The 14,836-nt window shown below is 38.8% G+C and overlaps 1 pseudogene; it reads left to right on the top strand.

Annotated features, from left to right (window-relative positions):
- Positions 1-5,963: 5,963 nt before the first annotated feature.
- Positions 5,964-7,324, top strand: LOC101425000 (FGFR1 oncogene partner 2-like; annotated as a pseudogene).
- Positions 7,325-14,836: the final 7,512 nt, after the last annotated feature.

The raw sequence follows: 14,836 nt of genomic DNA, 5'->3' as shown, positions 1-14,836 counted from the left end.
TACCAGGCCACAAAGCATAAGGTAATTCCTCACCAATGTCTGTTGCATGTGTTGGAGTAAGATGACTGCTGACATCTGCAAGTGTTCATGCTTCCTGGATTTCTCTCTTTCTAGGGCCCATTTCTCTCTGGGCTTAGCTGCTCCTCTTTCTCCACAAGGCCAGCTGTAGATTATAAGTAAATGGATCTGTATCTCTCCCCAGGGTTCTCTTCTATCTGGTCTTTGTTCCTCTGCTGTCTGTCATGTGCTTACTTCTGGGCTCCAACTCAAAAACTCCCTCTGTTTCTTTATTTGTCCTCTGTCAAGATGATCTATCTAATCCTGAAAGTGGTGTGTTGAGGTCTCCAACTATTATTGTAAGGACATCAATTTCTCCCTTCAGTTTTGCCAGTTTGTGCTTCATGTATTTTGAGGCACTTAAGTTAGGTGCATAAATATTTAGAGCAATTATTTCTTCTTTTTGAATTATCCTTTTTATTAATATATAATGACCATCTTTGTCCTTTATTACTGTTTTGCATTTAAAATCTATATGTCTGATATTAGTACCACTACTCCAGCTCTTTATGGTTTCAATTTGCATGGAATCTTTTTGCTAGTTTTCACTTTAACCTGGTTGTGTCCTTATATCTGAGGTGAATCTCTTGTAGACAACATATAGATGGGTGATATTTTTTAATCCATTATATCAGTCTGTGTCTTTTGATTGGGGAGTTCAAGCTATTAACATTCTCTGATATAATTGTAAAAACATTACTTATTTCACCCATTATGACCATTGGCTTTCATTTGTTGTATCATACTATAGTTTATCTTTTTATGCTTTGTAATAGTCTTCTCTTCTACACTCTTCTCCATGTCGCACCCTTGTTTTTTCCTTTCAGGCTTCAGCATTTAATGATGTTTATTTCTGAAGTCTGAGGCCAACATGGACACAGTCAGTGACCACCCCTCTTGGAGAGTTTTGCATTTGTGTAGACTAGTGGCTGGATGAACAAGTTGCTCTCAACTGGAGGCAAATTGTTAACAAGTCTTTTTTTTTTTTTTTTTCGGCTGAAGACCTAAGGACTTATTTTCCCAGCTTTGAATCATAAAAGAGTAAACATTTGGTCTTGCTAAGCCAAACTCAACATATAAGTGCATTACTTTCTCCCTGGCATAGTATATGACTCCCAGGGATTATCCTCCATGGAATCAAGGAATTATTCACAAGCATCAACCAGCTATTACTCTATAATTATGGGAGGGGGGGTGTTAAAACTCCATTTTCACCATTAGACAGAACATCTCCACAGAAGGTCAAAAAAAGAAACAGAGATCTTGAATAATACATTAATGGATCTAGAACTAATAGATATACACAGAACATTACACCTCAATACAGTGGGATGTACATTCTTCTCAAGCACACATGGATCATTCTCCAGAATAGACCACATCCACATGCTAGGTCACAGAACAGGTATCAAAAAAATTTAGAAAGATTGAAATTATACAAATTAGCTTCTTAGGCAACAATGGAATGAAACTGGAATGCAATAAGTGGCAGATAACCACAATAGGCACAAAGATATGGAAGTTAAACAACACACTCTTAGACAATCAATGGGTGAAGGAGGAAATTGCAAAATAGATTAGTAACTACCTTGAAACAAATGAAAATGACAATACAACGTATTAATACTGATGGGATGCAGAAAAAGTAATGTTGAAAGGGAATATTTATAACTATAAATTCCTATATTAAAAAAGAAGAAAGAGTGAAGTCAAAGACCTAACTGCACACCTGGAGTAACTAGGGAAAGGAAACAAAGTCAATCCAAAGCATGCAGAAATAAGGAATAACAAAGATTAGACAGAGCTAAATGAAATTCAGACTAAAAAAATAAACTAGAAAAAATTAATGAAACCTAAAGCTGGTTCTTTGAGAATTAATAAAATTGACAAAATCTTAGGTAGACTAACAAAGAAAAATAGAAGAGGCAAACACATAAAATAAAAAATCTGAGTCAGGATATCACCACTGATTCCACAGAAATAGACTATCATAAGAATATCATTTGAAAAATTTTATGCCTACAAGATGAGTAACATAGATGAAATAGACAAATTCCTAGCATAACACAAGCAGATGACATTGACCAAAAAAGGACTCAATGAACTCAACAGACCAATCACAATTAATGAGATGTAATCAGTCATCAAAAATTTCCCAGCTAAAAAGAGTCCAGGATCAGATGGCTTCATAGGTGAACTCTACCAAACATTCTGGAAAGAACTAGTACCAATCCTGTTTAAACTCTTACCAAAAAAATAGAAGGGGAGGGAATATTGCCTAACTCATTCTATGATGCCAGCATTATGCTAATACCAAAACAACATAAAGACACCACAAGAAAGGAAATTTATAGACTAATCTGTCTCATGAACCTGAATGCTAAAATCCTCAACAAAATAGTTGCTAATCATATTCAACAACACATCAAAGAATTATACACCATGAACAAGTGGGTTTCACCCCTGGAATGCAAGGATGGTTCAATATAAGAAAATCAATGTGGAAAGTGGATTTGGCCCAACGGATAAGGAGTCTGCCTACCACATGGGAGGTCCACGTTTCAAACTCAGGGCCTCCTGACCCATGTGATGAGCTGGCCCACATGCAGTGCTGAGGTGTGCAAGGACTGCCATGCCATGCAGAGGTGTCCCCTGCATAGGCGTGCCCCACACACAAAGAGTGTGCCCTGTAAGAAGAGCTGCCCAGCATGAAAAATTGCAGCCTGCCCAGGAATGGTGCCTCACACAGGGAGAGCTGATGCAGCAAGATGATGAAACAGAACAAGACACAGATTCCTGGTGCCGCTGACAAGAATACAAGCAGACACAGAACACACAGTGAATGGACACAGAGAAGACAACTGTGGGGGACAGACAGGGAAGGGGAGAGAAGTAAAAAAAAAAAAAAGAAAAAGTAAAAGAAAATCAATGTAATACACCATATTAACTGATCAAAAATTTTAAAAATCACCTATCTTTGTTGATGTAGAAAAAACATTTGATGAAATATAGCATATTTTCTAGATAAAAATATTTTAAAAGATAGGAATAGAAGGAAACTTCCTCAACATGATAAAGGGTATATTTGAAAAAAATCCATAGCTAACATCATTTTCAATTGTGAGATGCTGAAGTCTTTCCCTCAATGAACTGGAACAAGACAAGGATGCCTATTGGCATCAGTCTTATTTAACATTGTTTTAGAGGTACTTGTTTGAACTCTTAAGCAAGAAAAATATATAAAAGACATCCAAATTGGTAAGAAAGAAGTAAAAACTTCACTCTTTGAAGGTGAAATGATCCAAAACATAGAAAGCCCTGAGAAATCTACAACAAATCTTCTAGAGCTGATAAACATTTTTGGTAAAGTGGCAAAATATAAGATTAACCTGCAAAAACCAGTAGCATTTCTTTGCACCATCTGAGCAATTTGAGGAGAAAATCAAGAAAAAACTTCCATTTATGACAGCAACTGAAAGAATCAAATACCAAGGAATAAACTTAAATAAATATGTAAAGGACTTATACACAGAAAACTACACAACATTGTTAAAGTAAATCAAAGAAGACCTAAACAACTGAAAGAATATTCCATGTTCATGGATTGGAATACTAAACATAATTAAGATGTCTGTCCTATACAAATTGATTTACAGATTTAATGCAATCCCAGTAAAACTTACAAAGCATTTTTTACTGAATTGGAAAAGAGAATTATGAAATGTATTTGGATGAACATTGGGCCCCGAATAGTCAAAAACATGTTGAAAAAGAAAAACAAAACTGGAAGAATCATGCTAAATGAATTTGAAGCACACTGCAAAGCTAGAGTGGTCAAAACAGCATGATATTGCACAATGATAGACATACTGGCCAATGGAACTGAAATGAGAGTTCTGATATAGTGTCTCATATTTCAGACAATTGATATTTAGTAAGACCAGGAAGTCCACTCAATTGGGACAGAATGGCCACTTCAACAAATGGTACTTGTAGAACTGGATATCCACATCCAAAAGACTGAGAGAGGAGCATTAGCTCAAGTCCTATAAAAAATTAACAAGATGGATCAAACACCTAAATATAAAAACCAAGACCATAAAACTCCTAGAATATAATATAGGGAAGCATCTGTGGGACCTTGTAATAAGAAATGGTTTCATAAACTTTATATCCAAAGGATGAGCAATGAAAGATAAAATGGATAAATGGGCCCTCTTCAAAATTAAAAACGTTTGTGCTTCAAAGGAGTTTATGAAGAAAGTGAAAAAGCATCCTACTCAATGGGAGATAATACTTGGTAAACATTTAACCAAATTCAAGTTTATTGGACATATACCTATCAAATATAGTACTTACTATAGTTTCAAATAGATGGGGTAGAAGGACTGTGTAGGGAAACCACAAATGAGCCCAACTCTGTCACACTGGAGAGCATAAATTCCAAGGAAAGATCCACTGGCAGGGCACAAAACTCCTGAACTGTCAGCCCTGCCTATAGTGTCTGGATAGCTCCAGAGCCCTCAAGAGCCCTGCTATTTGGGGCAATATTTACTTTGACACTCAATGAGATCCTGCTGAGACAGTATCCAAAGGGTAACCTTTGGAATGACCTCCCATTTCACTGTGAATTCTCTTAGTCATATAAACTAATTTGACTTTACCCTTTTCCTCTTTTGGTTAAGGTCTTTTTCCAGTTGCCTTGCTTGCTGGTGCTTGGAGTACTCCCTCGGAGCTAGGTGGACTTATCCGCAGAAGTCAATTCCCATGCCTGGGGAAAGGAGGATGGAGGGGGAAGGTAATATGTTTATATGCTGAGTTTGGCTTAGAGAGAGGCCATATTTAAACAAGGAGGCCCTCAGAAGGTATCCCTTAGGCAACATAAAATACTAAGCTATTTTTGATGACTGGTTCCATCACTTTACTTGTGAATAATTTGTTGAGGTCTTGTATTCCTTCTAGAGACAGTGTAGGTTTTGTGTTTTTAGGAATTATTCCATTTCAGATAGGTTGTCTAATTTGTTGGCATACAATTTTGTATATATCATCTTATGATCCTTTAGATTTCTTTGAGGTCAGTAGTAATGTCCCTTCTTTCATTCTCAATTTTATTTATATGCATCTTCTCTCTTTTTTTCTTTTTCAGTCTAGCTGAGTCAGAAGAAGTCATAGAGAAAAGAATGGGAAAAAATTCATCAGAGGTTCTTTGAATTGAATAATACCACAAAGTGTTCCATGTACATGACATGGGAGTTCCAGAAGGAGAAGAGAATGGAAGTGGAGGAATAAATATTTGAAGAGATATCAGTCAATAATTTCCCAATGCTGATGAAAGACATGAAAATATACATCCAAGAATTCTGGGATACTCTTAACAGAACTCATCCAAATAGACCCACACCATACTTACCAGAATATCAAATGCCAAAGTTAAGAGAAAATTCTGAAAGAAGCAAAAGAAAAGCAATTCATCACACTCAAGAGATCCACAATAAAACTAAATGCCAATTTCTCACCAGAAACCATGGAGGTGAGAAGGCAGTGCTAAGACATAATTAAGGTACTAAAAGAGAAAAACTGCCAGACAAGAATTCTTTATCTGGCCAAATTGACCTTCAAATATGAAGTTGAGGTTAAAATATTCACAGATAAACAGAAACTGTGAGAGATTGTCAACAAAAGACACAGCCTACAAGAACTACTAACAGGAGTTCTGCATAGGATTATGTGCGTTGGAGTTGTGTGAAGAAATGAATAATAAGTGGAAAATGGGAAAATTCATAAATATATGGAGGATAAACAACACACTCTTAAACACTGAGTGGGCCAGAGAAGAAATGTCAAGAGAAATTATTAAATATCTCAGATGAATGAAAAAGAGAACACACCAAAACTTACTGAATGCAATGAGGGCAGTACAGAGAGGGAAATGTATAGCCCTCCATGTTCACATTAAAAAAGAAAAAAAAATTGGCGAGGCTTGGCAGAGGCGGGTGGCAGAGGTTTCCCCAAGGGATGAGCTGAGGGCAAGCCCGTCTGGTGCCCGCCACCGGTTCTACTCTCCTCCCCGTCCGGCCGCTGCAGGCGCTGTGGGCCGGCTGAGTCTCTTCCTGGGGGACTTAGTTCCCTGCCGTTTAGTCGGTGAGTGTTCATAGCCACAGCTGACAGAGCAAGGGCCTGAAACCCGAGCAAGTGGAGTAAACTGACGGACCTGACAGAGGGAGGAAGGCGGGAGTTCCCGCCGGCTACCGGAGGCCGATGTACTTCTGCTGCTGTGTTCAGCGCTGAGCTCCGGCGAGAACATATGGCGCGCTTTGGCAGACCTCTAAATTCAGGTCTGGGCGGAGTGTGTTTGCTGCAACACAGACCAGATCACTGTGACAAAGCTTCTTGCCTGGAAGCTAAGAACCTTTGACGGCGGCTCCTTCTCCTTCCCAGGTATTCCTTTAGACACGAGTTGCACAGTTGTGAAGGCTCTTGCCGATGCTAAAGGTCTTGTTGAAAGATTTTAAGATCACGACGATGTAGCAGAATCTCTTATTGAGCAAACAACCGCTCTCAACAAGCGAGTAGAAGCCATGAAACAGTATCAGGAAGAAATTCAAGAACTTAATGAAGTTTCAAGACATTGGCCAAGGTCCACATTATTCATGGGTATCCAGCAAGAAAATAGACAAATCAGAAAATTGCAGCAAGAGAATAAAGAATTGCGTCCTCCCTTGAAGAACATCAGTCTGCCTTGGAACTTACAATGAGCAAGTATCGAGAAGAAATGTTTAGATTGTTAATGGCTAGCAAAAAAGATGATCCAGGTATAATAATGAAGTTAAAAGAGCAGCAGTCTAAAATTGGCATGGTACATCATAACAACTCTGAAGGATTCTTTCTTAATGCATCTCGACACATCCTTGAAGCACCTCAACAGGAACTGGAGAGGAGACACTTGGAAGCAAATCACAATTTTACTGGTTTCGTGCTTTTGGGAGTTCCTGTTCAAATCCTTTTACAAATAAAGAGAATTACAAGCACACATTGACCAAATAACTGAAATGGCAGCATTCATGAGGAAAGCCATTGAAATTGATGAACAGCAAGGTTGCAAGGATCAGGAACGAATATTTCAACATGAACAAGAAAACAAAGGTTTGAGAGAGATCCCTCGAATAACTCAAGAATACTTTTTGACCTGAGGAAAGATAATGCATCAGAAACTACGTCTTTGTCTGCATTAGTGACCAATACTGACCCGAGTCTGAGAAAGAACTGAACAGCCTCTGAGTCGTTGAGCTTCTCATTGAGCTCAAATGGTCACTAGTACTTGCCTACTAAAGGAATGAATTAACAAGAAAGTCTGTCTCTATTAACCCTTTGTTTTATTTTTTATATAATGTACAGAACACTGGCAATGACATTTTTAAGAAATAGCAACAAAAAATGTGTACTTAACGGACATAAACTTTATTCCACAATGTAACTGAAAAGTAGAAACCCAGCCCTTGTTAGCTGGTGAAGAGAGAAAAGGTTTTCACAGTTACTCCTAAATATATCAAGAATTTTGAGCAGTGCTGTTGGCATTCTGAATACTTGGATAAACTTGAATATTCCCAATAAATATTTGGATATTTATAGAATTATACCATGTTAAAAATACAAGTTTTGCCACTGTTTTGTGAATGGAAGATCTTCATACTAAATTTTATCCCTCCTCTTTGGTGTCAAAGTTAACAAATGGCTTATGCAGCATGAAACTTCGGCTTTAGTAATTGCCTATCTATGTTCCCATTAATTTGAATTTTTGTTAAAATTCGGTTTTAAAGACTGTCAATGTTCTGTATCACCATTAAAAAAGAGGTTATGAGAGGAGGCAAGATGGTCGCTGAGTGAACTTGCCTTTGCGGTAGGTCCCAGGAGGAGACGGTTGGGCGCGGCTACAGGCTCTCCAAGGCCGGGCTTTTTCAGGATTTTTGCAGGGCAGAAGTGCCTGGACATCGATTGGGTGGAAAGGTAACGGAGAGGATTGGTCTAGTAGATATAATTTGGGTTCTATTGCCTGTAGGTGAGACCCGTGCATGGGCTCCTCCCTATTGGGGGTGGGGGAACCGCGGTCCAGCCTGGCGGCACTGCTTTTAGAGGGCTCTGAGCTGTTAAGGAGTTCGCGAGTTCTGGGCGAGCTGTGGGCGGGTTGATGCGACGGGTCGCCTTTGGAGAGCGATTTGGGAAGATAGACGGTGTTTTGTTGTGAAGCGGGAGAAACTTGTGATTGCGAACATAAACAATAGCGCTTCCGCCTGAAGCTCCGCCCCCAAAAGCCCGGCAGCCGGTCTCCGACCCAAATAGGCTGTAGGCAATAAAGAGACATAATCAGAAAGTTGTTTTAGGCTGCCGCAAGGGAGGGGGACACATCTGGAAGCCGATTAGGGAATATTTTGCGAAGCTTGGGAAATCCGGTTTTCGAATCTGTTTTCGGCGTCACAGGCCGGGCTTCAGATCTGTACTAGCAAAGTGGCTGCAGTGTAGAGGCGCCCTCTAGTGGCAGTGGTTTGGAATCACAGGACGGGAGCTGTCCAAAAGCTGAAGTGAGATATACTAATGAGCCCAGCTAAGTAAATGAATTGCAGGGTTCAGTCATAATATAGAGTTTGCGGATCTGACTTCCCCCTTAAGGCTGGCACCCAGCTGTGGGGATCCCTGAGGGCTGTGTTACACTGCGGGGCTCCCAGTCTTCCTGTAGACCAGATTGGAGGTTGCCAGGTCTGAATTCCCTAAAATCTGGTGGCCCACACCACAGAGACTCACATCTCTTGAGACCTCAATATCTCAGACTTTCCATCCCTGAATCCATCACGCACTGAGGTCCATCTGAGGTCCTTAAATGCCCTAGCCTTCAACGTTGGTGTTCTTTCTTTATCGTTTCATTTTGTTTTGTTTTTATTTTCATTTTGACTTATTCTTTACTTTTTTCAATTTCCTGATTGCTAACACTGCATTATCCCCTAGTCTTCTCTCACAGCGTATCCCCCAAAGTCTTTCTTTTACTCAGTTATTTAAGGCTTTTTTTCGTGATAGGTGCTGGGTAGTGGGTGTTTTAATTCTGGGTCGTGCATATCTGTTTTTTTTTTTTTTCTTTCCCCTACCTGTTCCCCACCCTTTGCCCATCCCCTTTTACTTTCTTCCTCTCGTCCCTTCCCCCCACTTTCTTTTTTTTTCTTTCTTTTTTTCTGTTGTCTCTCTCCCTCTTGTCCCTCATATTCTACTTAGTTTATTTTAACTCAATTATACAATAGGTGCGGCAGGAAACACCTCACATTTGCTGGGTTTTCTCATCCTCCACTGCCTCATTTCTGTGTGAACTGATTTAGGCTACCTACACTATCCTCTTTCCCCTACATCTTGATATCTGCCACCATCCACTGGCTCTCCTATATTCCACTTCACACCTCCCTTTCTTCAATCCACGAAGGGTCTAAGTCTTAATTTCTAATACCTATGTTTTGTTTTCTGTCTGTTATCCACTCTTGAAACTATTACCATTTTTTCTCTTTCCCTCTCTCATGAAATCAATAGCTTTTTAGCTCATACCATATTCCTCCCATATTCAATCATATACCTCATAATAGGTACTCTACCTACTGCTATAACTCTACACAATTTACATGAATCTAACCTCCATCCTCCCAGATCTCATATTCTTGCTTTGTTAACATATATCACCAATACTACTTTACACTTTTCCCTTGATTACACAATTGCCTTTCCCCAACACTAATACTTTCCTTTAAAGTGAACTTAACCAACAACAAGAAACTAGGTAAGAAGAAAAAAGTGACAAAGAGAAGATATAACACCTATGCAAAAATAACAGCTAATTAACCTCCAAGAGCAGACAAAGAAGCTAAGGAACTGATTAAATCCGTCAAGATAAAGAGATGACCAGAAAGCAACAAAAATCTACAAACCAAACCAGTAATCAGGAAAACATGGCTGAATCCAATCAACAAACCAATAATCATGAAGGGGAGCAAAACTTGGCACAAGCAATGAAAGATCTCAGAACATTTATCACCGACAAATTTGACGAAGTAATGAAAGAGGTTAACAACATGAAGACATCACTTGGAGGGGAAATTGCAGACATATGAAAAAACATAACAGATATGATGGGAATGAACACCACAGTTCAAGAAATCAAAAATACACTTGCAGCAAATATCAGCAGACTAGAAGAGGCAGAGCAGAGAATTAGTGATGTGGAAGACAGTACATCAGAAATCAAACAGATAGTAGAAGGGGTCAATAAGAAGATAGAAAAAATCCAATTAGGACTTAGGGACCTGAATGACAATGCAAAACGCTCAAACATACATATTATAGGCATTCCAGAAGGTGAAGAGAAGGGAAAGGGGTCAGAAGGAGTGTTGCAGGAAATAATGGCTGAAAACTTCCCAAATCTACTGAAAGAGACAGATGTGCATATCCAAGAAGCACAGCGCACTCCACTAGTCATAAACCCCAACAGGCCCACCCCAAGACATATACTTGTCAAATTATCCAATGCTCAAGACAAAGAGAAAATCCTAAAAGCAGCAAGAGAAAAGAAAACCATCACATACAAGGGAAGCTCAATTAGATTCAGTGCTGATTTCTCATCTGAAACCATGGAGGCAAGAAGGCAGTGGTATGATATAGTCAAGGTACTAAAGGAAAAAAATTTCCAACCAAGAATACTCTATCCAGCTAAACTAGCATTCAAACATGATGGAGAGTTCAAAATATTTGCAGACAAACAGAAACTGAAAGAGTATACCAACAAGAAACCTCCCCTTCAAGAAATTCTAAAGGGAGTTCTGCAGGAAGAAAGGAAAAAACAGGAAAGGCAGAGTTGGCGGAGAGTATAAGACCAACAACAACAACAAAAAAGACAAAAATATATATATAAAAACAAAATATGGCAAACACAAATCCAATCAAAATATGGCTAACACAAATAATTCCTTGATAGTAATAACACTGAATGTTAACGGATTAAACTCACCTATCAAAAGATTCAGACTGGGACATTGGATAAGGAAATATGACCCATCCGTATGCTGTCTACAAGAGACGCATGGAGATTGAAAGTGAATGGCTGGAAAACAATCATACAAGTTAACAATAACCAAAAAAAGGCAGGACAGTCTCGAAGCCAAACTCAGCATGTAAATGCAATGCCTTCCCCCCAGCGTGGGACATGACACCCGGGGATGAGCCTCCCTGGCAACGAGGGACCACTATCAACTACCAACTGATGATGCAACTGGATAATGACCTTATACGGAAGGTTCAATGCGGATCAGCAGAATATCCATGTCTACATAAAATACCATGACTTTAAAATGCTGTTTGACCTAAAGTAAGGGGGAAATGGAAAGGAGAAATGAGTTTATATGGCTACGAGTTTCTAAAAAAGAGTCTGGAGGCTGGCAGAAGGTTTGCCCTCATGCACAACTGAGCAGAGCCAGAGAGACAGATAAAGCAGATACAACCCCCAGATATTGGTTCCTTTGAGGGCTAAAGAGACCCACGGGAGTTATGGTCATGGCCGATGGGGTTAACTACCAGGTCAGATGGCCCCTCTTTGGAAATGGTGTTTATGTGTGATGAATCTGGACTCAGATGGGATCTCCCTTCATAAGACTTTCATGCCAATGTGCTGGAGGTGCAGTTAATGTTGGGGTTTAAGATATATTTAGGGGATTTGAATCTCTGGACTGACAATGTGATAGCCAGATCCTGAGCCACAGCAGACTCCAGCACCTACAATCTGATTTATTGGACTTACCACACTCAGCTAAGATGGAGTTGAAGAAGGACAACCACCACACCATGGAGCCTAGAGTGATTACAACTGAAAATGGGAGGATTGCATCCAGCATCCAGGTGGAATCTGACCCTCCTCTTGACATAGAGGTGCAATGGACACAACCAATCCAATGTCCACATAGAAGAGGTGGCATGGGAATGGGAAGAGTGGACATAGTGGATGAAGGGTATGGGGAAAGGCAGGAAGAGATGAGAGGTGGAGGCGTCTTTGGGACATGGAGCGGCCCTGGATGGTACTTCAGAGGCAATCACCGGACATTGTAAATCCTCACAGGGCCCACTGGATGGAATGGAGGAGAGTATGGGCTATGATGTGAACCTATGTATATGAGGTGCAGAGGTGCCCAAAGATGTACTTACAAAATCCAATGGATGTGTCATGATGATGGGAATGAGTGTTGTTGGGGGGGGGGAGAGGGGGGGGATGGGGTTGAATGGGACCTCACATATATATTTTTAATGTAATATTATTACAAAGTCAATAAAAAATTTAAAAAATTTAAAAAAAAAAGGCAGGAGTAGCTATATTAATATCAGACAAAATAGACTTTAAATGTGAAACAATTGTGAGAGACAAAGAAGGATACTACATTTTAGTGAAAGGGAAAATCTGTCAAGAAGATCGAACAATCATAAATATTTATGCCCCTAGCAAGGGTGCCTCTAAATATGTCAGGCAAATGCTGGAAACACTAAGTGAAACAATAGATACATCTACAATTATAGTGGGGGATTTTAATACACCACTATCAACTCTGGACAGAAAATCTCAAAAGAGAATCACCAAAGAAACAAAACATCTGAACAGTATACTAGAGGAGCTGGATCTAATAGACATAAATAGATCGCTACACCCAAACACAGCAGGATATACATTTTTCTCAAGCGCACATGGATCATTCTCCAAGATAGATCATATGCTAGGCCACAAAGAAAGGCTGAACGAATTCAGAAAGATTGAAATGATACAAAACATTATATCTGACCACAGTGGAGTCAAGCTGGAGATTTGCAAGGGACAGAAGCCCAGATTTCACACCACGATTTGGAAATTAAACAGCACACTCTTAGAAAAACAGTGGGTCAAAGAGGAAATCTCAAAAGAAATAAATGACTACCTTGAAACAAATGATAATGATAACACAACATACCAAAATTTATGGGATGCAGCAAAAGCAGTACTGAGAGGAAAGTTCATAGCCATAAATTCATATATCAAAAAAGAAGAAAGAGCAAAAATTGAAGAACTAACTGCACATTTGAAGGAATTAGAAAAACAAAAACAAAGTAACCCAACAGGAAGAAGAAGGAAGGAAATAACAAAGATAAGAGCAGAACTAAATGAAATAGAAAATAAGAAAGCACTTGAACAGATAAACAAGACCAAGAGCTGATTTCTTGAGAAGATTAACAAAATTGACAAACCTTTAGTGACACTAACAAAGAAAAAAAGAGAGAAGATGCAAATACACAAAATAAGAAATGAGAAAGGCGATATCACCACTGACCCCACAGAAATAAAGACTATCATAAGAGGATATTTTGAAAAACTATATTCCAACAAAAATGACAATCTAGAGGAAATGGACAAATTCCTAGAAACACATAAGCAGCCCATATTGACAAAAGAAGAAATTGATGATCTTAACAAACCAATCACAAGCAGAGAGATAGAATCAGTTATTAAAAATCTCCCAACTAAGAAGAGCCCAGGGCCAGATGGCTTCACAGGTGAATTCTACAAAACATTCCGGAAAGAACTGACACCAATCCTGCTGAAACTATTCCAAAACATCGAAACAGAAAGAACATTACCCAACTCCTTCTATGATGCCAACATTACCCTAGTACCAAAGCCAAACAAAGACATCACAAGAAAGGAAAATTACAGACCAATTTCTCTAATGAACCTAGACGCAAAAATACTTAACAAAATACTTGCTAATCGTATTCAACAACACATTAAACGAATTATACACCACGACCAAGTGGGATTCATCCCAGGTATGCAAGGATGGTTCAACATAAGAAAATCGATCAACGTAATACACCATATAAACAGATTGAAGGAAAAAAACACATGATTATATCTATTGATGCAGAAAAAGCATTTGACAAAATACAGCACCCTTTCTTGATAAAAACACTCCAAAAGATTGGAATACAAGGAAATTTCTTGAACATGATAAAGAGTATATATGAAAAACCTAAAGCCAATATTGTGTACAATGGAGAAATTCTAGATTCCTTCCCTCTAAACTCAGGAACAAGACAAGGATGCCCACTGTCTCCACTCCTATTTAACATTCTCTTAGAAGTACTTGCTTGAGCACTGAGGCAAGAGCCAGAAATAAAAGGCATTCAAATTGGAAAGGAAGAAGTCAAAATGTCATTATTTGCAGATGACATGATACTATACATAGAAAACCCTGAGAGATCTACAACAAAGATTCTAGAACTCATAAATGAGTTTAGTAAAGTTGAAGGTTATAAGATCAATGCACAAAAATCAGTAGCATTTCTGTATACCAATAATGAGCAAGATCAGGAGGAAATCAAGAAACAAATACCATTCACAATAGTAAATTAAAAAATCAAATACTTAGGAATAAATTTAACTAAAGAAGTAAAGAACGTATACACCGAGAACTATACAAGATTGTTCAAGGAAATCAGAGAAGACCTAAATAAATGGAAGACTATTCCTTGTTCATGGATAGGAAGACTGAACATTATTAAGATGTCTATCCTACCAAAACTGATATACACATTCAATGCAATCCCAATAAAAATCAACACAGCCTTCTTTAAGGAACTAGAAAAACTAACTATGAAATTCATTTGGAAAGGAAAGAGACCCCGAATAGCCAAAGACATACTGAAAAAGAAAAACGAAATTGGAGGAATCACACTACCTGAC

The sequence above is a fragment of the Dasypus novemcinctus genome, chromosome 10 (genome assembly GCF_030445035.2).
Source record: "Dasypus novemcinctus isolate mDasNov1 chromosome 10, mDasNov1.1.hap2, whole genome shotgun sequence".
NCBI classification, from domain to species: Eukaryota; Metazoa; Chordata; class Mammalia; order Cingulata; family Dasypodidae; genus Dasypus; species Dasypus novemcinctus.
This window is presented reverse-complemented; position numbering and strand designations above follow the sequence as displayed.